Below are 15328 nucleotides of genomic sequence, written 5' to 3'. Positions count from 1 at the left end.
TTTAAAATGGTAGGGGATAAAAAAAAAGGAATGAAATCACAAATGAGTATTTTAAAATACCTCTAAACGAAGATATCGCGAAGGTTATGTTTTAATTCAAACATAAATCCAACAGCCCGTGCAGGGAAACACTTAACAAATAAGAACTACTTACCGTCCAAGTCGCAACCGAATGATAGGCCTAACCTGTTCTTCGCCTGCGCTTCTGCGCCGCACCGCAAAACCATTGAAAAAAAACCGGGCAACATCCATCCGGGAGGAGGCGCGCAAAATCAACACAGATTACAAGGAAACTCCTCCCGGAGGGGAATGCAACTCATGAAATCAGATTATTTCAAACCGACATCATCAACTGGGAAACCTGCTGCAAGAAAGTAGGTAGGTACCTATGTGAAGGAGGAAAAACCTGTAGATATGTACCAACATGGAAGTGAGGATCATGCTCTCGTGAACCCTAGATCAGCTTTACAATTTAGTTCGGCAATCGGAAAACAAAAGTGGGCGGCTAACAGCTTTGGCTCAATTCTGCCGCACATTCATGTATGTTGGCCTACCTATAGTCTAATTCCCCAGATTGTGTCGATAATTTTATATTATTATTTAACGGTATGCAAATACTTGGTATACATTGAATCGACATGCGGCGGGTGTTCCAAATGAGGTTAGCTTGCATCGAATGCTTCTGGGTATTCGATTTATAAAAACGCCCCCACATATCCTCTCACGGACAACAGAAATCGCCAATTTCAATGCAAAGATGCAGCATCTAAAGCGATAATCGTGATGTGAGAGATGTTGATAAGATCTTGAGTGCTCAGAAGATGCAGGCGAAATTGAACAATTTCCTTTGGGATAATTGTTTAGCTTTTGCTTGTTTCACTTAATCTGATTAAGCACTGTAAAATATGATATTCAGGAAAGTTTCTCGAACATGGTAGTCAAAGTTTTTGGCAGTTATTTGTTTTTATACATATTATGAGCCTTTCTGCATTTACAGTCCCCCCACAATCATTAGTCACTTAACGTATCATTTCACCTCAAAATGTTTGTTCATTCGGGTGTTAGTGGACCAAACATCAGGCTTTGCATGAATTTCAGTCATTAAATATTCCCTCTTTGATTTCAAACATGATTTTGTTTCCAATTTGGTTGAAAAATAAAATAATTTACCGAAACAATCAAAGTTTTTCAAAACCACAATTATGGGTCAAAATTGAAGCTTGTAACAATTATTAGTCATATTGCCCACAATTATTAGTCACATAGAAGCCCATGGCAACACCCGAATATCAACATGAAAATCAACAAGTTTCTGGCAAACATTCAGGGGCATTCTTTGCTAGTATACGTTCAAGGGGCAATTGGGTTGAGCTAGCAACCAAGAAATGTTTTGTTTTGCTTGCGAAAAAGTGAGCCATGATTGTGTGGAACTTGGTGGATTCTGTAACAATTATGGGTCACTTTTATTTTGCTAAATATTATTGAATTTTCGCATTTCATTCGCTCAGTTTTATTTGGAAAATGTAAACTCTTCTTTTGTGCTTATATGGGACCAATTCATTTGGTTGGAATCTTTGAAATACCCGCATAAGGGGCTTAACGGTTGAAGATGTCAACCTTATAACATTGGAATTTTATGCGATAGTTCCACAGTTTATAGTCCACCTTTGATAAAAAGTATTCAAACAGCAATTTTACTGTTATAAAACGCACAAATAATATTTTAAATGCATTTTGATGATATTGTCGATTAACTAAAAATAATAATTTGATATAATTTCTTTTGGTTTAGACGATATCAGCAGTTCTAATGATCGGTGACTAATAATTGTGTGTGACCCATGATTGTGGGGGGACTGTAAACCTATTATTGTTCAATTTTAGTTGATTCCAAAAACTAATGTCCATAGATATTCCAACGGCTTGTGGCATGAACATTTGTAAGGTTGATGGGACATCACATTGGCGTAGTCAGAAATAAATTTTAGTTTGTTTAGTAACTTTTTCCCCTTACCCAAAGAAAGGGGCAACTTTTTTTAATGAACGTTTTTAATGAAAATCCAATAAGATCCTATCAATATTTATCAATAACTGTGCAATGAGGGTCAATATGTTTTTTAACGGTAATTCCAGTATTTTGTATTTTGTCCGAACCTTATTTTACACATTTTCTGTCACTAAAGCTGATACAGTAGAACCCCGCTTATCCAAGCTCCTGTTATCCGAGCCACCGTATTCATACACGATCTACACATTTATCGAGCTATGCGCCCGGGAGGTATGCAAAAATGAAGGGAAAAGATAGTGTTTTGAAAACAAAAAGTTTTCTATGTATTTCGTTTTATCCGAAGTTTCTTTTCCCTAACTACCTCAAATAAGCGGTATTCTAATTTATTAGAAAATTCATGAAAAAGCTGCATACATTTAGGAGTAAACATAATTAACTCTCTATTGCATGAACTATGAATCTGTTTAGAGTTTTTTTTTGTCAATGGATATAACTTAACTGACCTCCAACTAAGCAATTTATACAAAAACAACAATTTTTATTATAGTATGAATTGTTTGAAAAGTGTCAAAATGTGATAATTTTTTTAGGTTTTATAATTGCTTATCGATTTTTTTTCATTATAGATGATTCTGATAAACTTCGACTCCTATTTCCCATTGAAGTTCTGGAAGCACTGCGAGAGATTGGAATAGCTATGATAAACAGGGATCTAGCATACAAAACCTGGAAACGGACCAAATCCGAAGGCGACAAGTCATCATTTAAAAGGCTGCGCAATAATGTTAATTCCCTGATTTCAAGAGCGAAAGTTGCATATGATAAGCTCAAATTGAATACTAATCTACCTGCTTATAAATTTTGAAGTAATCTGAAAAGTTTTGGCCTGAGTAAAGCAGAAAAATCCACATTCGCTCCTACCTTTACCGCCTCAGAAGTTAACAATCATTTCTGTTCTAATTTTTATCTGATAGTTATGGAGGAATCATTGTCCCACAAAACGAGAATGGTTTTCATTTCCGACAGTTGAGGGATGACTGACATCCAGATGTTAAAATCCTAAGGACCGAATAAAAAAAAATTCCGACAGTTAAATGATTATGAAATTGTTAACGCAAGAAGCTAATTGAAAAATTAATTTATATATTTTCATTTTCTGGGCCCGCAGCCAAAATGATCAAGGCATACCTCCAAGGCCGTGTTCAATGCGTTTTCATTGATGGCTGCTCATTTGATATGTCGCATATTGAGTCAGGAAATCCACAAGGCTTCATTCTTGGCCCCATTCTTTTTTCCCTTTTCATTAGTGACCTTCCCTCAGTTCTCAAATTATCCAGATGTTTGCTGATGATGTTCCATTTTTTTTAATTGTTGTGACAAAACAATGGCAATGCATACATTCTGTGAATGAATAAATTATGATTTACAATAAGTAAACGAATGGTCCAACTACTACCTATTAACCCAACGAAAACTAAAGCTCTATTTTTTAATAAATGGCATAGAACTTCAGAATATCGAGAAATTAATTTCGCTAACAATGAAATCGTGTTCACTGATCATGCTAAAAGATTTGGCATTGTCTTTGACAAAACAGTCATTAATCTATTCTTGTGAGTGATAGACGTGTCTGAGTGAACCATGACAATGCTGAAAGTTTAGCAATAAAAAGCAATAAAAAGCAATGGTTAACATACAACTTTTTTTAGGAAAAGTTTTTTCAGAAGTTTGTTAAGGGTTTAATTGATTCCTGAGTTTAAACGCATATATTTTTCTTCTAAATAGATTGTTATCATTGCTTATCCAATAACTCACGTTTATATAGTAATTTTCTGATAATAAGACCCGATTAAATTTCAATCGTTTTTTGTCACTCGGAGTTGGATCATCGCCAGAGGGAGATAATAAATAATATTGCGAAAAACAAATAAATTGAAATTAATTGCACGAAATCTTGTATGCTACAAAATTGCATACAATATCATTGCACAAAACCTATAAATCAAGTAAATTTCTATCGAAAAATTCAATAAAATCATGTATACAAAAGGTGAAATAACTCTCATCTTTCACAATTAGTTTTTTTTTTGGTCTTGTAATCTTTTGGATATTTGAATTTTTATCCGAAATTAACATAAAATATTTCAAACTTTATTTTATCCCCCCTTTGGGGTTTTTGGAAGTTTCGATGGGGGGGGGGGGGGGGGGGGGGGGGGGGGGGGGGGGGGTTGAATAGAGGACCAAGTATTCTAATTGATTTACGGGATGAAATATTGTTTTTCATTTTTGAAGCATATGAACTTTGAATTACAAGCTGCCAGAAAATGCAAAAGACGGCGAGTTGATATATTTGTCCTAAAAAAATTAAAAACATTGGATCAAGTCTGGATCAAGTCTTGGATCAATAGATTGATTGAAAAATTTTTAAATTAAATAAAAAAAATCTTTAATCAGGAAATAAAACTTGTGCCCACATTCCGCTGGCTCTTTCTTTCTATAAAATCTATTGGTGTCAAATCTTCGCCTATATACATTGGAAAAAAAGTATTTTATTATCACCCAAACACATTCATTTGAACAAAGTGTGAAAAACGTTTAACATTATTCTTGCATCAATTGAATAAAAAAAAGCCCCACAGATAGATTATCCGATAGCAAAGTTGAAAGTCAATTTCAATTTGCCGCTAGGGGTAAACTGCACAAGGACGTAGGTAGATATGCGACTTAGGATCGAGGTTCGCTATCAAGGCCAAGTGTGCGTGTGTGGTATTGGAACGCAAGATTCTCCTATCCCGTTCATATCGTTTCAGCTTATGTGCAGTCAACATACCTTGCGGCATATTTGGGTTTCATTAAAATTATCCAGAATCCAAGGGCAAACAGAGGTGTCAGGAGTCAGAAGCTTATGAACATCCACCACATTACGCAGCTGAAGCTGCGGGGCTGCGTAAATAGATAAATTCGCCCAGTGGGGAAATCATACTTAAAGCACAAATCGCAGCATCTGTCATACAACAACCGGGTTGTGTGGTTGCATTTTCCCCTTCAAAGCTACTCAATAATTATTATTACAAATTTTTACCCATTAATAAAGACCGCATTTAAAAATGCAAGCAAACGAGTGCGAAAAACGTTACAAAACTGGTTCCTCACTGTGATGCTGCTGCTGCTGAGGTCCTACATAGGTCTGATGCACCTACAGATTACCGGAATCTTCACCGTTGACTTTGGCTAAGGAAGAAAAGTGGGATGGCCTATGTAAGCCCAGGTGGATTAACTTGCTAGGCTGATGACTTTTTTGCGTTCCTTTTCCTTGAAGCTTTAAAAAATGGCTAAAACCAACCCTAATATTGCGTCCAGGTACCCGTTCAGTATCGCATCTCCTAATCGTCGACCAGTTTTCCTGCTTTTCAGCATGTTCCAGTTAATAGCAGTAAATTCTCATTCTGGGCCATAAGATAAATCAAACCTTTTAGCGGGACCAAACGGAAGACCCACATATGGAAGGCCAGGATCACGTTTGGTCGTGTGATTGCAACCGGTGCGCTGTGGTGGCGTTCCTACATTCGGACCTTTGAGTTGGGAGTGGTTTCAAAGGGCCGGCCTAGTTTGATTTGCGATGATAGCTCCTCTCAAAGGTGTGTTGACAAATTCGTTTGATTGCAGCCTCGCGCGGTTTGATTTGAGTATATTTATTATAACTCTCAACTATATGAGTACCTACATTTATCTTTTATCAAAATTGATAACCCTTCAGAATGAAATTGATACTTTTTCTTGCTAATTAAAAATGTGAGTTACCTAATTACTAAATTTAAAGTCGTATGATTTGTCCAATCCTTTATTCTCCACTTGTAGATATACTGGAAAAATTGAATGTTGCAGCCAGTAAAAATGGCAAAATGTGGTAGCTTGTCATCCACCTTATGGGAAAAAGAAAAGCACGTTTAAATCAAGAACACTGTTTTCTTTCCTATGTATTCTAGCAAAACTCAACAAATCACCTTTTTTTCTGGATATATTTGGGATTGGAAATAGGCAAGACACCTTCTCTTGTCGACGACTAATACTGAAGAAGATACGTATATTATAGTCTTTGCAAAACGATTACAAGTTTTACTGTGCAAATCTTAGCAAATAAGCAATACACTTTGGTTCCTGGCAAGTTAAAACGAATCAAACAGATAGTATACATTCAGGCGTTTTCACTTACATCTCAGGGTGACCAATAGTCCTATTTGCCACTGATAGGGTTCGTGATATTATGTGTATGTTTCACCTACACTTTTCAGTTTTGGTACAATCAACCTCAAAAACTATCTCATCTGTACACGCTCAGCAAGTGTCCATAAGGAATGTCAAAAAGAACTCTATAGTGTTGAGATTCAACATACTGGCCATCTAAAACTACTGTTTGGGCAGACCATTTCGGGTGGGAATTAAAAAGACAATTTGCCTCGTATTTTTCGAACTTTAAAAAGAATGTTTTTATTACAACTTCATTCATAATTTCAATTCTTCCCGCGCATACGCAGAACAACAGTACATTGGAAAACATAGAACTAGCAATATTCAGCAAATAATTCCTTATCAAATTCTTTGCAAGATTGCATACAAACTTGTTCGTCTTTCGCTTCTAGAATGACCAATATTTTTGAGATCCAACATCACCATTAGATATGGTCCTCAGTAATGTGTGTATACGTAAACTGTACTAAAAAAAATTGTAATATGGTTGACTGAGACTTACGTTGAGACTATACCTATACAAAAATCTGAGCTTCAGAAACCTGACAAAAGATTCGTGTTCAGGATGCTAAAATCTACCAAAACAATCATTGCACCAAAATGCTGAATCTTGGATTATCATTCAATTTCGCTAAAGAAGTTTTATTTTAGAATGGTAAGACTTTAAGCTTAAAGCGCTAATAGCTAACTGTTGACCAACATAAAGGCCGGTAAAACTATCAAATTCTTCTATTGTTACGCCCTCTTCCAGTCCCTCTTCGATTTTTCTTACTTCCCTTGGAGGAATAAACGATCTTTCAAGTATTTCATTTAAATTTCGATAAGCTGGTCGTAATTTAAATTAAATATTTTCAATTGTAAGAGCAAGTTCACTGGTGTTGGGAAAAAGTGGTAGAAATTTTGACATTTTGAAAATTTTACCATGCAAAAATGTTTTCAACATCTTGAGGCAATGTATTTTTTTGCAACACTGTTTCTATTTCAGCCGTATGTGATAGAAATATTGTTATTTTTGCATCACAGCATGCGAAAATACAACACGTGTTGTAAAATACTTGAAGGCCACAGATCTTGAAAATGTTTTTGCATGGCAAAATTTTCAAAATGTGCCGTAAGTGTCAATATTTTTACCCCTATTTCCCAACACTAGTGAACTTGCTCTTAGTAGGCATTTTCGTTGCAAACAATCTTTTGTGCAATTCATTTTATTTTGTTGTGTTTTTTTTTTGCATAATTTGACATCATCCTCATTTAAAATCTATAACCAGTTTTCCACTGTTTCAAATTTGCAGGCACATTGTGAACGTGAAACGTGAACATTTATACATTATCTTTCTGAACTTAAAACGAATGCTACCATAAATTATTAAAAACTGAGTTCATTTGTGCAATTGAAAAATATTTTCGAAAAAAAAATTATTTTTCATACAATTGATGAATCTTCTGTTTAAAAAAACAACAACTAATTGTTTTCTTCTCACTTTTCCTTACAGATACTTGGAGCTATGTGCACGTAAGTTTAATTTTTTTTCTGGTTTCCTATACTTTATTTAAATAGATAGTTGTAATCAAAATCAACACGCTTCCTATATCACGATTGTTCTTATGAAAATTCCAGTTTTTTTTAAACTAAGCATTTCTTAAGATTCCTCTATTATGTGCACTAAAGCATAAACTAAATTTTTCAAGCTCTTAGCATTGCAAATAGATAAACTGTCAAAATGTAAATATTCTATTGGAATGTACCAATTTGAATTTAGAAAAAAAAACCTATGAATTATGAAAAATATAGCAAATAATATGCTTCAGAAAAGCTAAAAAGTCCTAATTCGATTTTTAACATATGAATTGGTTAATTACATTTTTTTTTAATATGTGTGCCATGTAGAAATTGAGTCTCTTATAATTATCTTTATTATCAAAAGCGTTTTTTCAAGTTGTTTTTTTACACATAAATGAATTTTTGCGAAATACAAATCGATTCAGACATATATATTGAGGCATAGTATCAAAACTAGATATGTGTTGAATAGTGGTATTGTGAATTTTAATAAAAATTTTAGAAACATCGCTGGTGAACTGGCAACAAAACACAGACTTCCGACAACTAGTACTTCACTTTTCTTTGTCGGAAGTCGGAAGTCCGGTTTTCAGAAGTAAAATTTATTGCGTGCGCTATTAGGTACCTATATTCTGCCAGCGTCCGAATAACGTAGGAGAAAACTGGACAGAAGGCCCACTTAAGCATTAACGCTATTTACAGTGCTAAAAATCATGTAATAATCGAATTGAACGTTTACGACGATTCAGGGATTTATTTCACGACTTACTAGAAAGGAAAATAACGATAAAAACTCAATTTAGATGATATTTTTGTTAAAAACTCAATCAGTTAGAGAACACACCGTGGGGTAGAACGCCGAAACTAGTGGACAGAACGCACCATACTGGAAGGATGGTCAGAGTTAGAATAATGATTATATGGAATATAATGATTGTTACATCAAATATTTAGTAACATGTTCATCACATTTTTTTAAAATAAGCATATTTTCGCAAAAACTCATTTGTTATTGCTAAACGTATCGAAAATTTCGCTTTTTGATATCCTTTCATGTGAAACGCCTTCATGTAGGCAACGAAATTCAATTTCTTGGCTGATATCGTGGCAAATATGTCGGTAGATGATTTTTTCGAATCAAATATTGGTGCACCTTTTAAACTTGAAAAAGGACGAAATTTGATATAATTATGAATTCTTATCGTTATTCAGGAGTCTGCAAATAAAAAGAATGACATTTCGCTTTGATATTTGGTTTTTCTCAAAAGTTAACAGCTTTATAAATAAGAGCGTAAAACACGTGGTCTGGCATGCATTCTGCACCAATTTTGATATGATTGTTTTAGTTAAAATTTACATGAAAATTTACAAGTTTTACACAGATTTGATTTTTGCTTCTGTTTCTAAGAGTTTAAGTTGTTTTTATGAAATTTTTACCTAAGAAACGATAGAGAACCTTGTTTGCCGCAACAAAAATGAAGATAAACATCATTCGTAGACATAAGTTGGCGTATTTTTTAAAAAATAATGGCATTGGCCATCTTACCCCGCTGGTGTGTCTTGTACAGTTTCCCCTACATTGACCTTCTCAACTATTCGGTGAAACAAATATTCAGTCGAATATTCCGTCAATTTCAGAGGAATTTTTATTTGATGTAGTAAATAATGCGAATAAACTCGGGCTAAACCCTGTAGGTATTTGTTTTACGATATCTAAGTATCCTGGCCAGATTTGAGTTAACTTTAATTCTTTATTGAAATTTATTGGCAAGCCCAGATATATCCAAAAAATCTGGAATAAACGATAATCAATATTAAATCGATACTACAGCATTCTCCAGCACGGTCTACAGTGAAAGATAACGGATACACCTGAGATTTTTTTCAGACACCCTAAGTTTTTGGTAATTATGTTTCTTGTTCAACATTACTGTAATGTATTTTATCAATTATCCACATCATTTATAAAAAAAACAAGTCAGTTATTGTATGAATTTATAAAAAATCGACAGATTCAGCCGAATATTTAGCTCAACTATCACGGTTTTGGGTGGTAATACGGCGCCGAATATATTCGTCCGGCAAAATGTTCAATACAGCTCTAAGAAAACCCCGAAAAGGAAAAAAAACAGTTGAGGCAAGAATTTTGTAAGTTGTACATCTTATTATCATTTGCTTAATTTGATTAGTGCTCTTGATTAAAATCTCCCAATATTATTCATAAATAAACCAGGCAAAAAGTTTTTAAACAGGCTTTTTATTAGAGAATATACGTTTAGAAATATACGTTTATTTTACTCAAGAATCAGATAGTTTACAATACGTGGATACTCTGTAAATAAGTATGCTATATTTTGGCAATCATTGAAGCAAATTATAAAAAAAATATTATTTTTGAGTACCATTGAATGTCGTGTTATGTTTGTAGAATTTTTGAAGTACAGACCCCGTTCGATTTTGGTAACACGCCCGTTAATGAAATTTTTATACAGGTTTTGTCAATTTTTAGTCATTTTCTATAATGTTTTTGTTGATTTCTTATTATGTTGTCTTTTTTCGTCAAATTTGATATTTTTGTCATTTTCCATCATTTTTTAGTTATTTTTTGTCGATATAAGTCATGTGTTTGTATTTTTTTTAACTTCAGACCCCGTTCGTTTTTAGCAACACGCCCATAAATTTTATGTTACCAAATCAAATGTTGCTCAAATCGGACGGTTTTTGTCCCTTTTTATTTTTGTTGTTTCAAGTTAATCAAAATTAATGTGAAACATAATAAAGCTTAGTTTTTTTAGAAACGGGACAGTTACGAATGGGTGTATCTCAAAAACCATTCGTTCGATTTAAATACTTTATATGAAGGAAACAAAGGTAGTCTTATGATAATCCACGAAAAAAAAATATTTTTCGTTTTTTGTAAGAAAAAATCCACTTCATTTTGGTACCTCCCGTTGGCCGGCACACACTTTTTTCTGTCATGATATTGATCAGTTTTTCAAACTTTTTCTTCGTATAGTCTGTATTTTAGGTAGCTGTTTCTTCCTTCTTAGTGGATACAGCAGTTATGAAATTAACAAAAATTGATTATTTTTGAGCCACTTTTAAGCGTTTTTAATGGATCGGTTAGTATAGATCGTAGATTACGAAGGGTACATACAAGATGACTCTTTAAGGCTTTTAAAAACAGCGGAAACCAACATTTTTGTTTTGAAAATTATTGCTTTTATCCACAGGAGCAGAATTTTGGCAAATCATTTTATTTATTATTATATTTTTTACAAAACAACCAGCAAATACACACTTTTATTTGCTCGGGATCTTGCCACGAGCAGACATGGTATAGGATTCAAACGCTGGAATTTGTTTGAAATTGGGTATTTCATAAGTTTTGTCGTACGAGCTCTGGAACTAGTAAAAAATTGTTGTTCGAGGTTAGGTTTAGATGATTCATTATTAGGCAAAACTTTCAGCTTATCGGAGAAAATTTTGCAGGACATTTAAGCGATCTACCCTAAGTTTTCCGCTTATTGAAAATTAAAAATGCTGGTATGAGACTTGACTTCCTTGATGACCCTTAACCGTAGTTGCCGATCATGTGCTTCACTCCAATGCTTGATTTGGACTTTGTGGACATTTATGACAGTGTTTGCATACTTTTGCACCACTCACACACAGTAATTCATTGAATAATCAACGGTTTTGTCAGTTATCAATTTGATAATGATGGATTTTGAAGAAACTGTAAAAAGTTATTTTTATTCACACCATTTGTGCTAAAAACTACAAGAAACCGGTTCGAGGTCACAATGATTGATTTTAACTGAATATTTTCAAAATTGTTTTGAAGATAGATCATAGTTTATAATATTTTTCTGAAGTTTGACGATTGATAGCTGTTTCGAAACTAAAATAAAGTTTGAGCAGTTTCTGTTGTGTTATTTAATTAATATAATTTATAAATTTTATTTGACTTCTCCAGATATTCTTATTTGAAACTCACTTGAAATCTTTCCATGTTCATGCATTGGAATACTAATATTAAAACTCTGTTTTTCTTTTTTTAATTTCTTCTAAATAGGTCTAAAGCGAAATAAATGCTTGATAACTCGTATTTAAACCTAAATCTACTGAAACAAACAAAAAGTACTCAGTAATAATTGGCCTTATTTTCTCTAAATTGTCATCAAAACCCCTCTTTTATGAAATGTGAGTTTTAGTTGAAATCACAAATTTTCACAAAAACATGTAAGACTATCATTATGAAGCCATTGCTGCGCACTTCAGATGCAAAAAAAAAGGTTCGTTACCTGACTTTCATTACGCATTGAAATCTATTGTTCGAATTATTTCATCAAGCTTAATTTCTGGCGTCATTAAAATTTTCCACCAGCGACGTAAGGCGTAAAATTTCCTCAACACCCCAAGCAATTTCATCGGTGTACGCGGTTATTAATTTCGCTTAATCAAAATGCAATATATTTTTTCGCCCCAGGTACATCGGCGCGCGTGGTATTGACCATCTCAAACACGTTCGGTAAAAGGAGGATGCGCGTTCGTTACTAGTTTCAGGGAACTTGTTTCTAACGTTTGGATTTTTTGTCGTAATGTCAACGGCCAGGCCAACGCATCCGACAGGAAAAAATGACAATCTCCTTTGACGGGGCTTTAGCAAAGATAACCCGTTTTGAGCAATGCCACTTGCTGTCATGCGAACGCCATGTACGCGAATTACAAGAAATCATCGAGTGCATGTTGTCGGCTGTAGGAAGTGAAATAAGTTGATCTTCAGCATCTCCAACTTTTTCTCATCGGCAGCAGTGATAAAACCAGCTGTAGGTATACGATGAGTCCGATCTTACAAGTTCAATGCTTTCCTAATGCATGCAATCGATTATTTTGTTTTATGGACAGACTTGGCCGGTCCATCATTTCCTTTTTTTTTCGCACATTGATGCCGACTGAGGACATTTGCCAGTGCTTAAGTGGAAAATCGATTCTATCAAATATGCGAAACACCATCTTTAGGTGGAATTATTCTTGTTTGGTGGTGTACCAATTACAGATGCTATCTTGTGATATCACGTAAATAATGTCATATTTCAACGAAAACATAGGTTTCAGTTTACTTTTTTTGTTCATAATCTTTAAGATCTCAAACTAACTTGATCATTAGGGCAAAATATTTATACTCCCCTTCAGACAGTTTCAAGAGAGATGCCTTACAATCATAAAAAAAATCCTATTCAGTCGTGTTGTTTCAATCCAATATTATTGCTTGACTTCAACGTTTAAACTTACATAACAAAGTTTAAGAATAAAGCTCTCGGAAATTGTGAGAAAATTAATAGTTATTTTGAAAACGGATTGAAAAAAAAAATCTTATACTCGTATTGAACATCTGACGTTACAAGGAATTACGTCTTCTTATTTATTTTATTATTATTATTATTTCATTATTTAAACTGTCTCTGTTCCAAAGCAAATAATTTTCGAAATGAGTTAATCGTTGATAGACAAATGCACGTCAAAAGCAGTAAATGAATATTTCAAATTGGATAATTATTAAAAATTGAAATAACTTCGATCACTTTTATTCCAAAGCAACCAAAAGTCCCATAAAACAGGCACGAAAAAGCTTTAATACTCAGTCCCATCATTGATCTAAAGTGGATTCCATGCAGCTCAAGATTTAGTTACTATTGATACTTTCAAGTTCCAAAACAAGTCTAAATGACTTTCTTTTCAGCTTCCAGTGGCCTTTCAGCTTCCAAAAAATCGAAAAATGAGCACAAAAAATTCTTTCTATATCTCAATTTCACCCCAGGCATCAGTTCATAGCACCTTCTTTTTATTATTTACTATGTTCAGTACATGGTGTCGCCATGATGCCACGCGATTCCAAACTTGACAAATTGCAGTTTGCCAAATTGCATCACTCTTCAAACGCTGTAGAAAATCACTCATTGGGAATTTTTGGATCGGAGGGACCAACATGAAGAATGTTCTGTAGGTTCACTTTTCGAAATAACGTTGGATCGGGAGGACCAACATGAAGAGTGTTCTGTAGGTTGACTTTACGAAATGACGTTGGATCGGGAGGACCAACATGAAGAGTGTTCTGTAAAGTAGGTTCACTTTACGAAATTACGTTGGATCGGGAGGACCAACATGAAAAGTGTGCTGAAGGTTCACTTTACGAAATTACGTTGGATCGGGAGGACCAACTTGAAGAGTGTGCTGAAGGTTCACTTTACGAAATTACGTTGGATCGGGAGGACCAACATGAAGAGTGTTCTGTAGGTTCGCTTTACGAAATTACGTAAGATCGGGAGGACCAACATGAAGAGTGTTCTGAAGGTTGACTATACGAAATTACGTTGGATCGGGAGGACTAACATGAAGAGTGTTCTGAATGTTCATTTTACAAAATGACGTTGGATCGGGAGGACCAACATGAAAAGTGTTCTGTAGGTTCACTTCACGAAATGACGTTGGATCGGGAGGACCAACATGAAGAGTGTTCTGTAGGTTCGCTTCACGAAATTACGTTGGATCGGGAGGACCAACATGAAGAGTGTGCTGAAGGTTCACTTTACGAAATTACGTTGGATCGGGAGGACTAACATGAAGAGTGTTCTGAATGTTCATTTTACAAAATTACGTTGGATCGGGAGGACCAACATGAAGAGTGTTCTGTAGGTTCGCTTCACGAAATTACGTTGGATCGGGAGGACCAACATGAAGAGTGTGCTGAAGGTTCACTTTACGAAATTACGTTAGATCGGGAGGACCAGCATGAAGAGTGTTCTGAAGGTTGACTATACGAAATGACCTTTGATCGGGAGGACCAACATGAAGAGTGTTCTGAATGTTCACTTTACGAAATGACGTTAGATCGGGAGGACCAACATGAAGAGTGTTCTGTAGGTTCACTTCACGAAATTACGTTAGATCGGGAGGACCAACATGAAGAGTGTTCTGAAGGTTGACTATACGAAATTACGTTGGATCGGGAGGACTAACATGAAGAGTGTTCTGAATGTTCATTTTACAAAATGACGTTGGATCGGGAGGACCAACATGAAGAGTGTTCTGTAGGTTCACTTCACGAAATGACGTTGGATCGGGAGGACCAACATGAAGAGTGTTCTGTAGGTTCGCTTCACGAAATTACGTTGGATCGGGAGGACTAACATGAAGAGTGTTCTGTAGGTTCGCTTTACGAAATTACGTTAGATCGGGAGGACCAACATGAAGAGTGTTCTGAAGGTTGACTTTACGAAATTACGTTGGATCGGGAGGACTAACATGAAGAGTGTTCTGAATGTTCATTTTACAAAATGACGTTGGATCGGGAGGACCAACATGAAGAGTGTTCTGTAGGTTCGCTTTACGAAATTACGTTAGATCGGGAGGACCAACATGAAGAGTGTTCTGAAGGTTGACTATACGAAATGACCTTTGATCGGGAGGACCAACATGAAGAGTGTTCTGAATGTTCACTTTACGAA

The 15328-nt window shown here is 34.9% G+C and overlaps 1 protein-coding gene across 2 annotated transcripts in view; it reads left to right on the top strand.

Moving 5' to 3' along the window:
• The window catches only part of LOC129755719 (uncharacterized), a 228192-nt gene that overhangs the window by 79798 nt on the left and 133066 nt on the right, over positions 1 to 15328 (top strand). For both annotated transcript variants that reach the window (XM_055752343.1, XM_055752341.1), the window contains one exon: positions 7750 to 7769. The gene's annotated coding sequence lies outside the window, so the exon portion shown is untranslated. The remainder of the gene's footprint in view (positions 1 to 7749; positions 7770 to 15328) is intronic.

The sequence above is a fragment of the Uranotaenia lowii genome, chromosome 3 (assembly GCF_029784155.1).
Source record: "Uranotaenia lowii strain MFRU-FL chromosome 3, ASM2978415v1, whole genome shotgun sequence".
In the NCBI taxonomy this organism is placed as follows: Eukaryota; Metazoa; Arthropoda; class Insecta; order Diptera; family Culicidae; genus Uranotaenia; species Uranotaenia lowii.
The sequence above is the reverse complement of the archived record's forward strand: the minus strand, read 5'-3'. Positions and strand labels throughout refer to the sequence as shown.